Genomic DNA, 17,052 nt, shown 5'->3' with positions numbered 1-17,052 from the left:
GACAAGTGAGTGTCATACTGCAGCCACCGCAGGGCTCACTGACAGGCGGGCGGGTGTCATCTACAAAACGCTCGCCACCACCTGCCCTGAGCCCCAGGCCAGCAGCCACCTAAAGGGAGAACACTGATGGCTCCCTGCATGGGGAGGAGGTTTATGGACAGACAGGACTTGAGGGCACTGAGGCTGAGGGTCCCCGAGACGATAAATCTGAGAAGAAAGGAGGAAGACGGCGAAACCCTTCGTCAGAGCGAGGGTCCCAGAAAGTCCCAGGCTGGAGTGGAGACCCTGGGGTTCTCCCTGGACCTGGGGTGGCGTCTCTGCCAGGCCTCCGTGTGGTGGGGAGACCCGCCGCGGCTGCGCCCCCTCCTCCTGTGGTAGCTGCACAGTGTGCTGAAGTCACCTCCACAGGACAGCAGAATGGGACGGGTGACCAGGAGGCAGGGAAGGGACAGGAACCGCGGCTCTGGATCCACAAGCTCCACCAGCGTCCCTCAGCTCCCAGCCCGGCCCCCTCCAGGCCTGGGAGCAGGCGAGCTGGGTGGCCGACCCCTGAGCAGCGCAGCTCCCCCGGAGTCTCCCTTAGATGACACGGCAGAGGCAGGTGTCCTTGGGGACTCACGATGACTGGGTGACGGCGACCTAGAGACCCTGAAAGAGCCAGCCCGCCGTGACCCCTGTGGTTAGCAGAGTGGAGCTGGCCAGCTGACGTACCCACAGCACCTCTCACGTCACCTCTTACAAAGTTCCCTTAAGGGAAGAGCCTGGGACCCCAAAACCCACCTCCCTCTGCACGTGTCCTGCTCGGTCCTGCTGGCCTGAAGACCCCTCCGGCTCTCCTAAATCTGTGCTTGGGCCCCTTCTGACAGGTCCTGACACTCTTTCTATGGTGAAAGCCAGTAACTGCAGGGCAGAGCTGAGGTCCCCTTCTCCCTTCTGGGGACTGTCATGGGTCCCTGCCTTGGTCCCCTTTCAGTGGATATTATGGTTCTCCTTGACACGGGGGCCCTGACCTGAAAGAAGATGTCCTGGGGAGAAGGTGTGGAGGGCACGTCCCTGCTGTGGGACTGAAGAGTCACCTGCCCCCCAGGGGAACCGCTGGTCAGCCCAGGCTCCACAGCTCCAGTGCCCAACTCTTGGCTGTTTGAAGTTTTCAAAATAAAAGTGAAGCCAGGGACGGAAAGGAAACCCTGCCGGCTACAGGAGGTGTAGGGAAAGGGCTGGAGGGCTGCCGCTGGGCCCCGAGTCCTTAGAGCAACGTGGAGAAGGACGAGGAGTGGGTACCGGAGACCTGAACTAGGCCTGGAGGTGGCCTGTGCTGGGAGCCAGACCAGCCGGCCCTCACCTCTGGGTGCCCTTAACAGCAATCCCACTGCAGCAGAAGAGGCAGGGACCGATGACAGTCACAGGGAAAACTCACACAACGTCCCCACCACCAGACCTCAGGACACCTGAAGTCTCGAGAGTGGGGGAGGGGGCTTTTCAAGAGGGAGAAATCTAGCACTTCCAAAAGCACGTGGGGTTCCTATTTCCAGGAGCCAAAAGGCTGCCTTCCTTGGGCCCAAGTGGGTAAGAAGAGGAGCAGCAGCAGACCCCCGCCAACATGCGGTCACCAGCCTCCGGGTGCCACAGGGCCCACGGCTCCCGGCTCTGGGTAGGCCTGGGGCACCACACAGGCACAGGTGTGTCTGCTGTCCTCTCCTGGCGGCCAGCAGGCCATGGACCAGAGCCCGCGAGAACCACAGCATCAGATCAGGACCAGCGCCAGCCGGGCAAGACGCGGGGGCTGTGGGGGCCGCACAGCCAGCCCAGGGTGCTGTCCCTCTCCAGCCAGGACGGCCTTGACTGCCGCCCAGAGCTGGCGGTCCCGTGGCCTGTCCCCCGGCTGTGCCCGCTGCCCTCCGGCCGCCCTCTTCCCGGCCTCTGTGGGCTGCGGCCTCCTGAGCGGCAGTTCAGCCCAAGTTCACGGGCAGCACGCTGGGTGGGCGGCGGGGCTGGCGGCCACCCAGCAAGGTGTGCAGCCTCAGAGGGCGGAAGGCGCCGAGGCCGCAGAGACACGGGGCCGGGCCTGCCGCGGGTTCTGGCGCTTGTTCTTGGCGGGACCGGCAGCAGCGGAGGCCAAGCGCAGGGGTTATTTTTAAGCAAAGCCCCCGCCGTCAACCCAGCGGGTGCCCCCGCCGGGGCCCCTGCAGCCCTGGCCAGAAGCGGTAATTAAGCCCTTTAAAGCCCGCTGCCCTCCTCAGGAAGGCCGCCACCTGGGGAGCACTTTCACAGGTGAATGGCTCCTTAAAAGCTTTTAAATTAATGTCGTGGCCCATAATTCTTACTTCTCCAGAAAGCGAGTTTTACAACTGCGCTGCCCGTGGAAGTGGGGGCCGCCGGGCTGTGTTCAGTAGATTCCTTAAAGAGTCGGAAAGAACCCAGTACTTGTCCTTAGGCCCCAACCTCTGCCCCACACTGCCAGTGGCCCCAGTGACTGTCACCATTCATGAGCTATGTCATGAGGCAGGTGTTGTCTCCTCCTTTTACAAGTGCGGAGACAGGCTCAGAGAGGCCAGGTAACTTGTACCAGTCGACTCAGCAAGTAGGAAAATGATTACATTTCAAGTGTTCTGGCCCCAAAGTCTGTTTTATTTCAACAATGCTACTTTGTAAAAATCATGGAGAGTATGTCGATTTTGTAACTAACTTAATAAAGATGGAAGGTTAAAAAAAAGGGAGATGCCCAAACAAGGTCTGTGTGAGGGCCTGAGCCCACACTGTCTGCCCGCACCCACGGGCAGGGGCTCCTGGCCCTGCTGGCCCTCCCCACCGGCCTGTTAGATCCAGGAGGGGCGGAGCCCAGCCCTTGGAGGCTGGGAAGGCTGAAAAGGGAGCCACCGCCGCCCCGGCTGTTTCCAGGTGAGCCAGAGAGCCCAGGGACCCGCCGCGCTGTGGGATGGCAGGGAACTGGGCACAGGCAGCCTGCGGGCTCAGAGCTGCTGCTGCTCAGGTGGCTGCCGACAGTCCGCAGCTCCCCGGGCTGGCCAGTCCGCAGCTCCCCGGGCTGGCCCGTGTTGAGGAACACGACCCCAAGAGGAGCAGCCAGCAGAGCCCAGAGGGATGACGGTGGGGAGAAAGAGTCGGTACTGGGGCCCGTCGCCCAGCTGACCACAGCTGTCAGGGCCACTGGAATACCCAGGTGGCCACACAGATGGAGCCTCAGGACCACAGAGCCCTGGGAGAAAGGAGGGCCAATCCCTTGTCTCCACGGCCCAGTGGGGTTCCTCACCTTGCCATTAGCGAGACAGCCAGGGCCTGGGACAGACTAGAGGACAGCTAGGGGTCACTGAGGGCAGCGTCTTTAGTGTGTGGGCCACTGACTGAAAGCCCCCCTGCGTGCATGGGGGCCTTGAGAAGGTGCTGGGCCTGTGTCCATGCCAGCAGGGCCACCAGCACAGGGAGAGGCAGCCCCCGGCTTCAGGAGGCTGCGTGGTCAGCAGAGGTCATGCGTTCCCAGGTCCCAGCCACAGGCCCAGACAACACCTAGCATGGAGAGGCTAGTGCCTGGGGTCCTGAGGGTGGAACCCCGTGGGCCACGCAGCTGCCCACACCGTCTCACTGTGCTGCAGGCTCTCCTTCCCCACTGGCCAGGCTGAGCTGCTGGACTTCTGCTGCGCATCTAGTGTGAAGCCTCTGCCACCCAGGTCCCGGGAGGGCCCAAGACAGGGGTGATCAGAGCCCAGCCAGGTGGTGCCAACTGGCCACGACCATGCAGAGGCCAGCGAGACCCAGGAGTGGCCAGACACTGGCCACACAGGCGAAGCCCCAAGCTGCAGCAGCCTCTGGACCCAGCCAGGGATACAGGTGGAAGAGTCCTCGCTTAGCAGAGTGTCAACACCCAGGTTGATCTGGAGAACGCTGGGTAGGTTTCTGACTCAGCCTCCAAGGATCCTGGATTCCAGAAAGCAACCAGGTTATGGGGAACCAATAATTGCTTTTTAAACATTTTACTGAAGTGTGACACACACGCAGAAAAGTGGATCCTCAGTGAGAGCACGATGAATGTTTTCACAAATGGAGACACCCATAAAAAATAGGTTTTAAAAAGCTTTGCATGGGGGCTGGGGATGTGGCTCAAAGCGGTAGCGCGCTCGCCTGGCATGCGTGCAGCCCAGGTTCGATCCTCAGCACCACATACAAACAAAAATGTTGTGTCCGCCGAAAACTAAAAAATAAATATTAAAATTCTCTCTCTCTCAAAAAAAAAAGCTTTGCATGTGTGGCTTGAGGATGTTGTTCCCACAGCACAGGACATGAGCCCCCTGCCCACCAGGCTGTTCACCCGCTGGCTCGCAGAGCCCCCTACCCCGCAGGCTGCCCAGGGAGGTCCTGCCTCCAGGACGAGCACTGAGCAGGGTCCTCGATGGAGACCCAGGAGCCCAGACCAGGAGGCTGGCAAAGCCCCAGAGCCTGGCTGAACCCCAGACATCAGCACCTCCGAGGGCACCAAGCGGGCCCACAGGTGGCAGACCTGGGCCTCTGATCTGGAGGCCGCTCAGTAACCCAGCAACTCTCTAAACACACTCCACCGCTCCGGTGCTGCCAGGGCTCAGGCCGTGCCCACAGATGCTTTGTCTTATGCAGAAAGATGAAAGTCTTTCTGGCAAAGCACCAGTCAGCCTGGGCTGCCTGTCCACAAGGCGACTCGGACAACACAGACGAAGCCCAAGGTCAAGGGCCACAGGGCTGGCTCCTCCCGAGGCTTCCCGAGGGCTGGTGAGTGCCCTCTTCTGCCCCAGTGGGTCGTCTCTCTGGGTCTGTGTCCTCCTCTCCTGTTGAGACCCTACCTCAACACCTGGTCCAACTTTAAAGACTCTCCAAGTACAGGCCCAACTCGGTACATGCCTGGGGGTGGAGACACAGCTCAGCCTGACTAGCAAAGTGGCCAGGCGGCAGGCCTGGGGCAGGGGCAGCCCGTACAGGATGCCCTCTTCTGAGAACACAGTGCCACGCACAACCAGCCAGAAGCAGGCAGCCCTGGGAGCTGCCCCTGCCCCTGCCAGCCTTACAGGGCTGAATCTGACAGTGTCCACGCATCACACAGATGTCCGTCACGTGGCAGGTGCGGACTTGAGTCCTGGGATGGCGCCCCTGGAGTCCCACAGACGTCTGCAGGCAGGCAGGAAGCCTACCGCACAGAGGGCCCCACTGCGCCCTGCAGAGGACGCCACCCGTGGGCAGCAGCAGGCTGGGGGACTCGTGGAAACACATCCCACTCTGGATTCCACAACTGCAAAGGTGTTTTATTTCCTGAAACTTTTAGATCAAAGGACATTGTTTTAAGACTCAGGGCTGCTATTTCCATTTCTGTGGAGAAATCATTAGAGGCAACAGCCAATTACTATCAGTAAAGGTCGAAGGACAAGAAAGAAAAGTCTATTTCCCTTCAACAGCAAGACCCACCAAAGACCATGGTGGCTGCCAGCCTCACGTCTGGGGCCTCAGAGGCTTGAGATGCACTCTGCCCCCGGGGACACTCCAGATGCATGGGTGGCCTGGGCAGCAGGGGAGATGGGAGCAGCTGCTGCCTCTGCCCCAGCAGACATACTTGGGAGCCTCGGAAGCCACCATCAAAGAGCATTCCCCATTTTCTGCCTCTGGGAGGAGAAGGCATTTCTCCACCTACTTCAAAGGTGGTGCTGGGTGACCTGTCCAGACGGTCCATGTGGCTTGCTGGGACCTGCTTCCTTAAGAAGATGAGACTGTCCAACAGCGGGTTGTAAGAGGCGCTCTGGGTCACCACCACTCACACCTTCTCCTTCCCATTGGAAGAGTTAAACCCCGATGGGGTTTTATGAGTAAGGGATCCTGAGGCCACCCACGTGCCTGGAGGCTGAGGCTGCCAGAAAAATTCCCAGATTTCAAATGGCTTCTGGCTGAGGCCGAGGGCTCCATCTTACCGCTGGCTGGAGGCTGAGCTCCCCAACCTGGCTAAGCAGCACCGTCTGTGCAGCGAAATTCCACACAGCAGCTGAATTCCTAGAGGCAGAGTGGCCCTCGACTGCAGGTGCCCAGGCCCCCACCCCACAGGACCAGCCCCCTCCCAGGCCTAGGCTCAGCAGCACGCAGCCTGGATCCCTGGCGCCCAGGACCCCCAGGCCACGGATCCCAGTGACAGGGGCGGGGGAGTCCCACGGCAAGCCCTGCCCCAAGCTGTGTCTCAGGACACAGACACAGTGGAACTCGCCTCACACTCGACAGGCCCACGGCTCTCGGGGAAGATGTCACAGCAAGCAAATCCTGATTCAGCAAGTTTCGGGGGAGAGAACCCCAGCGAGACCCGCTCCTGGGGCCGCTGCTGGGAGGAGCTTGCCCTATTGTTATGAGTCTCGTGCCACCTCAACATGCCACTAGGTGTTTCTAAGGATGACCCAAAGGAAGAAAGGGACAGGAATAACTAAAGCAGGTTGAGGAGAGGCCTGAGGTCACTGGTCCTGGGGGCCGTCAAGACAAGTGAGAAGCTGCCAATCAGAACAGGAACTGAGTGTGCTGAGATTAACAGACTGTGAGGGGCACAGGCCCCCTGGAGACCTGCAGGCCACAACCCCATACACCAAGGAAGCCTTCAGACCACCGGAGCCAGTGGAAAAACTTCACTCGAAACCATATCCCAAAGTAGACTGAGAAGCTGACCACAAAAAGAAAAAGAAAAGGAAAGCGAGGCTCAGTCAGGGGCACACGCCTAGAATCCCAGCAGCTCGGGAGGCAGAGGCAGGAGGGTTGTGAGTTCAGAGCCAGCCTCAGCAACTTAGCGAGGCCCTAAGCAACTCAGTGAGACCCTGTCTCTAAATGAAATACAAAAGAGGGCTGGGATGTGGCTCAGTGGTTAAGGGCCCCTGGGTTCAATCCCCAGTACCAAAAAAAGAAAGAAACCATGAAATGTTTTAAAGAAAATATATTTGAATATTTCACTGACTTCACAATAAGGAAGATTGTTTAAAGTACGAAAACAAGAAACAAAGAAAATTCTTACTTCAAATGTGAATGCAAAAAAAAAAAAAAAAAAAACACGTGACTGCGTCTGCACCTCTGATATGAACCTAAGCACATGACAATCAGAAGAGAAGGGCAACTCGGTCAGGAAGAGCTGCCACCACCCAATGCCTAGCTGCAACAGGAAAAATGGCGGACTCACCAGCAGCCCACGGAGGGAAGGCAGAGGCTGCCAGTCAGCCCAAGAGGTGTCTTGAGCCTTTACGCTCTGCTGTATTGCCTAAGTTTCTAAACGGCCCAGTGATTTTCACAGTAGGAAAAGAGGACAGGCGTGGGATCCACCCACAGAAGGCTCCAGACCAACCTGTGGAGCCAGGAGGGGTGGGGTCTCCCACACCCAGCCGTGGCCCTGGCTTCCCCTCTTGGTGGCCCTTAAATGAGACCCTCTTCCCGCGCTGCCCTCTGGCCCTACGATCTCGTGTCTCCAGCATGAGCCCCTCCCAACCCCGCTGTCCAGTCTGTCCACAGTTCCTGGACCACCGTGGCCACTGCTGCCCACCCTCTTCCTCCTCTTCTGGTCCAGCCCCATCTAGCTGCCAGTCGCTTCCATGTCCCCAGCGGCCCCAGCAAGAACCCCACAGGGCCCAGGGTCTGCCCTGGAGTCAGTGGCTGCAGTGCGTGGCAGCCACAGGACCCGACTTCCCCGCACCTCTGCTTCTTACCCTAAAGACAGGGAGTGGGGTTACAAGGACACTGACACCCGGGGGTGTAATCTGGGCAGTCTCATAGTGCCCCACGCTGGTGTGACGCCCTGCTGTGGCTGTCCTGAGAGTCTGAGGACTTCTGAACGGGGGCCCCTCAGGGGCCTTCTTCCTTGGGCCCAGTCTGAGGCCTCCACAAGAGGGCTGCTGGGGCCGGGCCACCAGGAGAGCCCCTGCAGGGACTCCTGGGACCGACCTGACTCCTGAGGTCTGCAGACACTGCCTCCTGGCCCAGGAAGCACGGCGGGAGCCGAAGCCCAGCCGCTCTGCCCGGGAAACACGGTCATTCCAGGAAGGCTCCTGCGACTGCCACGGAGACTTACAGCTCCCAGCCTCTGGGCTTGGCAGCGGGACAGAAACGCTCTCCCCTCCCGGGTGGGCCCAACTTGGAGGAGGGGCCCCACGCAGCCCTCCATGCCTGCGAGAACGGACGCGAACTCACCGGGCAGCTTTACGACGGGGCTGATGGGCCTGGACGGGGAGAGAGCACTGCTGAACATCAATATCCTGGAGAATGAGGAAGGAGATATTTCAGGAGTCATATATGCAAACAGTCGAAAGGCAAATGGTTTTCATAATGACTTATTAAAAGCTTTCTTCCCGGACTGGGAGTCCCAGAGCATATAAAGCCCAAAGCACTTAGCGAAATGGATTTAAGCACCAGAAAGCGTGTCCTGAGCCCAGCTCCCCCCGGCAGCACTGACCCAGCCCTGCCCCAGGGTTCTGAACTGGTTGGCTTTGGGTCCCTGGCTGGGCGCCAAGTTCTCATGGCCTCTGCTCAGCGCAGCTAGGACAAGCATGGAGCGCCATTCCTCGGAGCCCGGCAGTGGCCTGAGCCATGATCAGCCATGACTGGTACTGGCCTGAGGTCCCTCTTGTGCCCTGGTCTCCTGTGTCTGTGGCTGGGCAGAGGTGGGATTGGTAGGCTTTAGGCCCTCCGCATTGGGCTCAGCCCTCAGAACAAGGGTCTCAAGTGGCCTGGCCCAGCCAGCCAGGTCACCTACTTTTTTGTGGATCCAGGAAATGGAAGGGGCAGAGTGAGGCAGATCTAGTTGTGAAGCATCCAGACCCAGGGGAAATCCTCCCCCAGTGGGTAAAACTCAAGATGATTTAAGCCTCCTGTTCTTAACTAGAAATCAGAGGAGATCCTATGAGACCCTCTGAAGTCCAGTGGCACCTAGCTTCACCCTGCCTTATTCCCAGGATCCTTAACATTTTCTGCTGTAGTTTAGCAGCTCTGGAGGAAGATAACAGGCCCCTGAGGACAGGTCCTGGGAGGAGGGAGCCTGTGGGGGCAGGGGTCTGGAGGGACCTGCTGCCGATACAGGAGATCAGCCCTGGACAGGGCAGGAAAGCGTCCCAGGATCCCCCTCCCTGAGGAGGGCAGGGACACGGAGAGAACCCCCGTGGGCTGAACTGGGACAGGAGAGGGAACTACTCCCAGATCAAGGTCCAGGAATCACCTCGGAAGCAAAGAAGGAAACCCGCGGGAGCAGCCGGGCCCCCTCCGCCAGGCCCAGCCACTCCTGCAGCCCTGGCCCCCCACCAAGGGGACAGAGCCCTGTCAAGCAGTAGGTGAAGGCTGGGTGACCTGGTTGTGGCTAGTCAAGGGCTTCGTGACACTGGTCAGGACAGGGCCTGGGAGAGAAGAATCCAGTGCCCATGTTATAAGGAGCACATCAAGGTCCAGGGAGGTGTGGCCCAGCCCCTGTTCTCATGGAGTGTGGGAGCTGAGCCGTCACCAGCCTGGCTCCCGGGCCCCAGGACAGCCCTTCCACCAGGCCATGCTGGCCCAGATGACGAGGTAGGAAGTGCATGACGCTGGTGGCCGCAAATGTGAGCAGCTCCGTGTGATTCTGCCAAGCCACACAGGCAACTCCAAGCTTGGTTTACTTGACACGTAACGAAGTCGAGTTAATCAGGAGGCCCTCCATGACCACCCCAACCTGCCCTTCCAGCCTGACCTTCTGCTTTTGCAGGTACAGCTCAGCGCCCAACGGCACCTCCAACCCCACTAGACCCCCAAATGCAGGGCTTTCAGTTTTAAAACCAACAAGCCCTGGACAAACCAGGACCAGCTGTGACCCCGCTCCCTGGTTTGGGGCAGCTCGCCTCCTACAGGCCCCTGCGGTCGAGGGCCAGCCTGCCCTCCAGGGCCTGTCCCTACAGCCAGACAGCATCTGCCTTGGAGGAGGGGGCCTGAGGGGGACACAGGCGCCTTGGCCTCCCTGCCATTGAGCACCTGGGCCCCTGGCCCAGCACCGCCGGCATGAACACCGTAGCCCAGAGAAGGGCCTTCACTTGCCACAGGCCCAGGCTGGACCTCAGCCATGCGCCTGCTCAGAGCACAGCCAACACAGCAAGAGCTGGGGACCCCTCACCCCCGACCCTGCTGCCCTCCTCCCACACGACTCCGCAGGCCCTCTTCCCTGGGCCCCCCTGAGCCAAATCTGCCTGAGGACCATGGTCCATAAAGAACCTGCCGCCACGGCCCAGTGGGGGCAGCCTCAATGACGGCCATTTCCCCAACACCAGAAGGCCCCCTCCCCGGTTCCACAGGTCCCAGGCGGCCTATGTGGACAGTGCAGGGCCAGTAGAGGTGGCCCCTTGTCTGCCCTGCTCCTGGGGGCCAGTTAGGGTATGTTTCACACTGTCGCAGGCAGGGTCTGGCAGTAGCAGAGGAGCAGTCGGATGGATTCAGGAAGCATTGTTTTAAGGAACTCTACAAAAAATAAAAGCAGAATGCTTACAGCAACCAATAAGAGTACCGCAGCTGGGGCCAACAGTCAGGAGGCGCCACCTCAGTCCTAAAAGGAGAGGGTATGAGGGCCTAGGGGACCTGAGGCAGCAGTCCAGCCAGCACCCCACGTGCGGAGCCTGGAGAGAGCAAACGCCTCACAGTTAGGGGCCAGGAGAGAGCAGCCCGCTGCTGAGGGGAGTGCGTTAGAAACTGAAGCTGCCACCAGAGGTCGGGTGCCCGACCCTCAGAGGGAGCACACCCAGGAAATGGGAGAGGGGAGGCATGGAGTGCTGACCGCACTGCAAGGCCTTAGGAGCGCCAGAGCCGCAGGACCCAGAGCAGCAGTCCACGGTGGGCGGCCGAGTCTTCAGGCCTCGCCGTGGTCAGTCAGGGCGTGGGCCATGCACCGAGAGCTGTGCCCAGCGCAGGCAGGTGGCCTCCCTGAAGCACTGACTTCGGGGGTCACGGGCTGCCCACTCCCTGCGGCCGGGAGCACCCCTCCCTGGAACAGCACCTGAGTGCTCTGGGCTGTGCCAGCCAAGAAGAGCCACGACCTCAGGGGAGGGGCCGCGGGGGGACGAAGCTCACGGTGCAAGCAGAAGTCGGAGGGCAGTGCGGACCAGGGGGAGCCAGGTGGCCTCGCCCACCCTGCCCGCCTCCTGCTTTCACTCCAACTGCAACCTGCCCAGAGTCGGGGAGCAGGGGAGCCGTAGGTCTGGTCCCCGAGGGGGAGAGTGATGGGGGTGAGTCTGGGGACCCACACGCCCACCCAAGGGCCCGGCCCAGTCCCAGAACCTCGCAGTCCCCAGCATCTCTGGCCTCTACCTCCTCTTTTAAATAATCTCTTAATTTCCTTTGTAAATTTTTAAATTATGAGTTTAATTTCTCGGTTTAGTCCAAGGTTTGTTTTCATTCTTTCCTAAATATTTTGTCATTGCTGATTTTTCTCTTTTCCCATAAGATGACTGTTTTGATTTCCCGAGAAGTCGGCTTCTGTCCACTCCTACTTTGTTCAGTTTTATTTTCATCTTCCTCCCTGGTGTCAGGGCCTGGTCCGTGCCACACCCAGCATTAGCCCTGCTGTGGAGCACGGCCACCTCCTCCACCTGATAGGCGTCCCTTCACACGCAGGGTCCCGTGGGCCTTGTGGATCAGTCTGAGTCTTTCCCTTACTCATACCCTCATGGGTGGCAGATCTGCTGAGAAATCGGGGGGGGGGGGGCAGACTGTCTGCAGGTGGGGTGGCCCACATTAGCCAGAGCACCTGCCCAGCCTTGGGACAGGGAAGCCAGAAGGTCCATCAGCAGGAGAGCCCTCTTCCTGCGGTTGGGTGTTCTTGTGGAAGTGGTCTTCAATGTTAACATCACGTCCTACTTTACTTTTGTATTTTCTCAGAGGTAATATACAAATGCGCTTTGCTTAGGTGCTCTTGGGAGTCTTTTTCCTAAAACGGGTGAATTTACTCCATTTACATTTACAGTCACAAAGGAAGCATTTGGCCTTGGGTCTGACTTAGACCTGTGTTGCGAGCTTCCTAGGAGCCCCCTGGATGGTCATCTCAGGTGCTGCTGTAGAGCCGACTCTTCCTCCTTTCTGACCTTTCATGGACCTTGGAAGAATGCAGTCCTTCCTGTCTCAGCTGGAGTCACTGATGGGCTGTTTAGCCAGTGTTTCTGAACCTACGTGCTTCAACAGGGCCGCATGGACAACCAGCACCACCCCACAGGCTCCCACCTGCCCATTTGTGGGAGGCCAACCTCGCACGTGACTGGGTCACACTCCCCACTGGGTGCTGAGGCGCTCAGTCACAGAAATGTGGCAGAAATGTGACTGCGGGGTGTCCCGGGCCTCATGGGAAACTACTCAGCAACAGCCAGCCGACCTTCTTGGGTTCCCCACCCTTCTGGGATGCGAGGGTCAGTGTCTCGTGCACGGGTGTGTCTTGCTACAGCCCCATGGTGAAGCTACGCTCACCTGTTCCTTTGTAATATAACCCCTTGCCCTGTTTAGGATGGAATCTTCCATGGAAGTGCCTTGTGTGTGTCCCCTTCTCTTGCCCCCCATTGTGCCCTTGGGTGTGGCCTACCCAGGTGTCAGTCAACCTGCTGACAGTGGACATCATGAAGATAGACTCAGCCCCCTGAAACCTAACCCTTGCCTCATTTGAATAGCTTCTTCTCAATAAAAGGGGTCAGCACGTGCTCTCTCTCTCTCTCTCTCTCTCTCTCTCTCTCTTCCTGCGGACCCTTAAGGTCAGAGCAGCTGTCACAGTGACCCCAAAGAAAAAGGTATTTGTGTCTCTTGGGTGGTTATTTTGTGCAGTTTACCTGGAGTGACCCCTGAGCCTTTTAGTCGCGAGAACTGAAACCCATTGGCCTGTATTTGGTTAGAGTTCTCTGAAAATTTTTTGATCATTTTAGTTAAGCTGTTGCGATTTTATCTCACTAACATTATAATGTTTATTCAGAAGACATTTGCCAGTCTTTATTGAGTGACCCCTAAGCTCCTGGCTTTGTCATTGCTGGTGGCACAATGGTGCAGGAAACCCAATAAACAAAACCCGTCATCAGACGGTGCTTTCTAGAAAGGAGGAGAGGCTGTGTGGCTCATGCCACCTTCGACACATGGCCTCCGAGACTCCACGGTGCTTGAGCATGCACTGAGAGGCCCTGACAGGCCTGGCGTGGCCCCAGGTGCATGGTCAGGTAGTCAGCCCAGCCACAGGTGGGCTGGGGTGGGGGATGGGATCCCCAGCTGCAGGGATAGAGCAGCAGAGAGAACACAGCTCGGGGTGAGACTGGGTGCTGGGGAGGTTCCTGGATCCTCAGCCAGATGACCTCACCTTTTCCCATGCAAAGGAAGAAAGAGTTTGACCAGTTCCAATAGCGTGTTTATCCTGAAGCCTTGCTTTCTTTCAAGTGTTCCATAGGAAATGAAGGGCTCTGGGTCCAGTGAGGGTGGAAACCTCCCATCCCTATCCGTCCGAGGAATTCAGACAAGAGGAGACCGCACCTCTGTGAAGTCAGGATCAACCCAACACACTTCTGTGCCCACCACTGGACAAGGCTGTAGTAAACAACCCTCCAAATGCTTGGGAATGCTGAATTTCTGCCCAGAGACCGTCCCTTAACCAGAGGAGCAGGCGCGCGCACACACACACCCACACACACAAAAAAAAAAAACCACTCAGGGGCTGGGGATGTGGCTCAAGCAGTAGCCGCTCGCCTGGCATGCGTGCGGCCCGGGTTCGATCCTCAGCACAACATACCAACAAAGATGCTGTGTCGCCAAAAACTAAAAAATAAATATTAAAATTCTCTCTCTCTCTTAAAAAAAAACACTCAGAGTTTTGCTGCCACTGTCAATCACAGCCTGCCACCCCACCAGGCTTGAGGGGAGCATGGGCCCCAGCCTAGCTAGCTGGTCATGGAACCCCCTCTTTCCATGCACAGTGATGGGTCTGAGGCTGGGCATGTGGCCAGGCAGGCAGAAGTCCTGCCCTGAGATTAGATACTGGCCGGCACGGTAGAGGGACCCTCTCCTTGTTGGAGTGAGAGCCATGAGTGGGCCCGGGCTGCTGCTGGCCTTTGCAAGGAGAATCATGACAGGCAGGTGAGGGCGGGCTGTGGGGTGGGAAAGGCAGAACTGGCAGCGAACCCCGCCCAGCTCCTGACTCTGCGGCTCAGGCTGCCCCCTGGTGGGCCTCATCTCACTGGAGCCATCATGGCCACCAGAGCTCTGAGCAGTCACGCATCCAGGCCAGAGGCGCTTTCTGTGGGAACCCCCGGGAGAGGAGGGGCTTCTCCAAGCTCCCACTGCCTGGCCCGTACAGTGCCGGGCAGAAGCGGGGGCACCTGAGGTCCTTTAGCTCCACGCCAGCCTCATAGGAAACTCCACTCAGCAGCAGCCAGCCAAGAAGTGCACTGAGGAGAGGGTGCAGAGCGCAGCTTGTGGGTGGAATCCCGAAATCCCTTGGCTCTGTGCTTCAAACGAGTCCTTGCCAACATCTAGGATTGTCTTTGAACTGCTCCTGAAGAGCCCTGGTTAATGTGACGCTTCACGGGTCCACCATGAAATCAGGAACGCCTCAGATCTCCCTGAGACCCGCGCGGTGCTTGCGCCCCATCAATCAGAGAGGAAACCAGGCGCGCACTGCACCAGGGAGATGGGACCTCCTGGCACTCCGCCACAGAAGGACCCCTGGAACGTGGATGGATGACAGGGGAAACGAGGAGAGGGAGGGGCAGAGAAGCTGCTTCCAGAAGGAATGAATTTGTGCGTGTGCTTTGATCCTGCTGTGATTTTTATTTGTTTTAGCCACATCCTCTCCTCTGCACCACTCAGCTCAAGGTGCTTTAAATTAGATGGAGCTAGAAAAGCTCCCTCCCCCACACAGCCCACGCTGCAGTCTGCAAGATGCATGATCACGCCATGCTCAAGTGTGACTGGAGTAAATTGAGACGAATAAATAAACTCAGAGGCACCACATGCGTCTGCGATGCTCTTTGCCATGGACTCCTGATGTGTTTGCAGACAGCTAACTCTCAAGGCAAACAAAAAGTGGCAGTATTTACCCGGCTTTGCCTGGAGCTGTGCGAGCCTCTGGTCCTGCATCTGCTGATGGCATTTGCTCACAGATGGGTGCCGTTTCCCCTGCTACCTTTCTTTCCCTTGCTGGCGTTCCTGCCTTTCCATGGTCCAGGCTGAATGGGGACTTCTGTGGGACACTTTCCTCTCGTGCCTGCTCTCAGTAGGACAGCACAAATGTCATACAGGCCCTGACAGCAGGATGTGGGAAGACAGACTGTGTCTTGAAGCCCAGAACTTTTTTCAAAAAAAGCAAACCAGTGCCAGCCAGACCAGCCACTTTGCTCTCCACCAATAGATCCCCTCAGACATTCTTGTTAGGGAGGCAGATGCCTTGGGGCCTCTCTCAGGAGGCTCTGAAACAAACCCCTATCTTCAGAACCTTCACTCTGCCAGCTGCTCCCGCCATCGGCCGCTGGCTCTGGAGTCCTCAGCATGCAGGAACCTCCCCTGTCCATCGAGGCGCTGCCCTGTCCATTTTTGTCTGTGAGAGACACGTGCAGGCTCTCTGCTCCTGCACTGCCAGGCGGAGCTACTAGGGCCTCGGAGCCATGGGTCCCAGCCAGAGGTGAGTGACCCCGTGCCATGACGATCAAGGTCCCTGATGTGCCTAGTAGGTGCCTCATAGCCAAGAACTGTGGGTCATACCCACTCCTGAGGGTTACAGAGGACCCTTTAACTAGGACACCCATGTAGGCATGACATCCACCTTCTTACAGTGCTCTTGGCCTCCTATGGTAGACAGAGCCCGCCCTGCCTCTGTGTCCCATTCTGTGACAGTTCCCACAGCCTAATGTCCCATGGATATCAGTCTCTCTCTTTTAGTCCCTCTTTGGCTGCCGAGCATCTAGTTTCCCTGCTGTGACTGCACCCCCATTTCTTACTGGGGATCACCTCCCCCCAGCGGAGTGTGGTCTGTGGGGAGGACAGTCCCTGGCAAGCAGGTTCCATGCAGCAGTGACCACCATCCTGGGAAGAACAGGAGAGCAGGGCAGTCGGCCTCTCCTGCCCCCACAGGAGGGCGTCTTCCGCCTGCCTTCAGCTCTCTGGCACCCCGGGTTTGGCATGCAGTCCCCAGGGGATCCCCAGAGCATCTCACCCACCCTCAGTCACACACACTCAAGATCCTTCCAACAACAACACCTGGGCTGGGCTCCGGCTCTGCAAGGTGGTTCTTGGAATCTTTCTGTGGCTTCCTACCTTGTCTCTTGACTTCTTACACCTCAGCTCAGTTTAGCTGATTGACACTTCCCAGGAAAGTCACCTTCCACCTGATGCTGTGTTGTATCGGGACAGATTGCCCTGCCCCTTGGCCATAGGGCTGGTTCTGGCCAGTGGGCTTTGGCAGGAGTCCTGTCTGGGTCGAAAGATAGGAAAAACAGCATGTGACCTTCAGTGTCTCTCCCTGGGCTGCGTGATGCCATCAGCCTAGGTCCCGGGGTGCCCAGTGGAACAGAGCCCCACAGACCTGCACTGCGTGAGGAGGCAGTGGCCTGTGCTGCCTAAGCCCTGAGACCCCACTGCTGGTCCTGTTCTCGACAGCAGCTATCCCACGTCTTGCCTAAGAATCTCTTCTACCCCCCAGAATAAAACGCATTTTGCTTGATGTTCTGGAATTGTCCAGTCTTCCTTTCTTATACCTAAACCTTTAATCCAGCTGAAGGCTATTGTAGGCATGGAATAGTCAAAAGATGTCACTTTTTAAGTAAATGTTTTCCTATAGATCACCAATTGTCCAAAATCTGACATTCAATTTGCTTATCTGAAATGCCAACCTTTCCAAATGGTAAATCTGATGTCCCCATGTGGAATGTCTGCATTGGTGGGGACTGAAGTGTTTGACAGTACAGCGTTGAAGGTGTCAGTCTGTTTGGGGAAGTGATTTACATGTCAGCCCATTACCCTCGAGCCAGTGCCTGCTCTAGGACACTCACGAAGGACCAGCGAGCGTGTGCATCCAGGACGTGCGTGTGCATCCAGGACGTGCGTGTG

The 17,052-nt window shown here is 58.0% G+C and overlaps 1 long non-coding RNA gene across 1 annotated transcript in view; it reads right to left on the bottom strand.

Annotated features, from left to right (window-relative positions):
• Positions 1 to 16,410, bottom strand: part of LOC308631325 — a 64,242-nt gene extending 47,832 nt beyond the window's left edge. The window contains exons 1-2 of the long non-coding RNA XR_014018164.1: positions 16,261 to 16,410; positions 8,176 to 8,240 (exon numbers count right to left, since the gene is read on the bottom strand). This is a non-coding gene — a long non-coding RNA (uncharacterized lncRNA). The remainder of the gene's footprint in view (positions 1 to 8,175; positions 8,241 to 16,260) is intronic.
• Between the last annotated feature and the right edge of the window lie 642 nt (positions 16,411 to 17,052).

Source organism: Spermophilus citellus (assembly GCF_964194105.1).
Source record: "Spermophilus citellus genome assembly, chromosome: 11".
Classification (NCBI taxonomy): Eukaryota; Metazoa; Chordata; class Mammalia; order Rodentia; family Sciuridae; genus Spermophilus; species Spermophilus citellus.
This window is presented reverse-complemented; position numbering and strand designations above follow the sequence as displayed.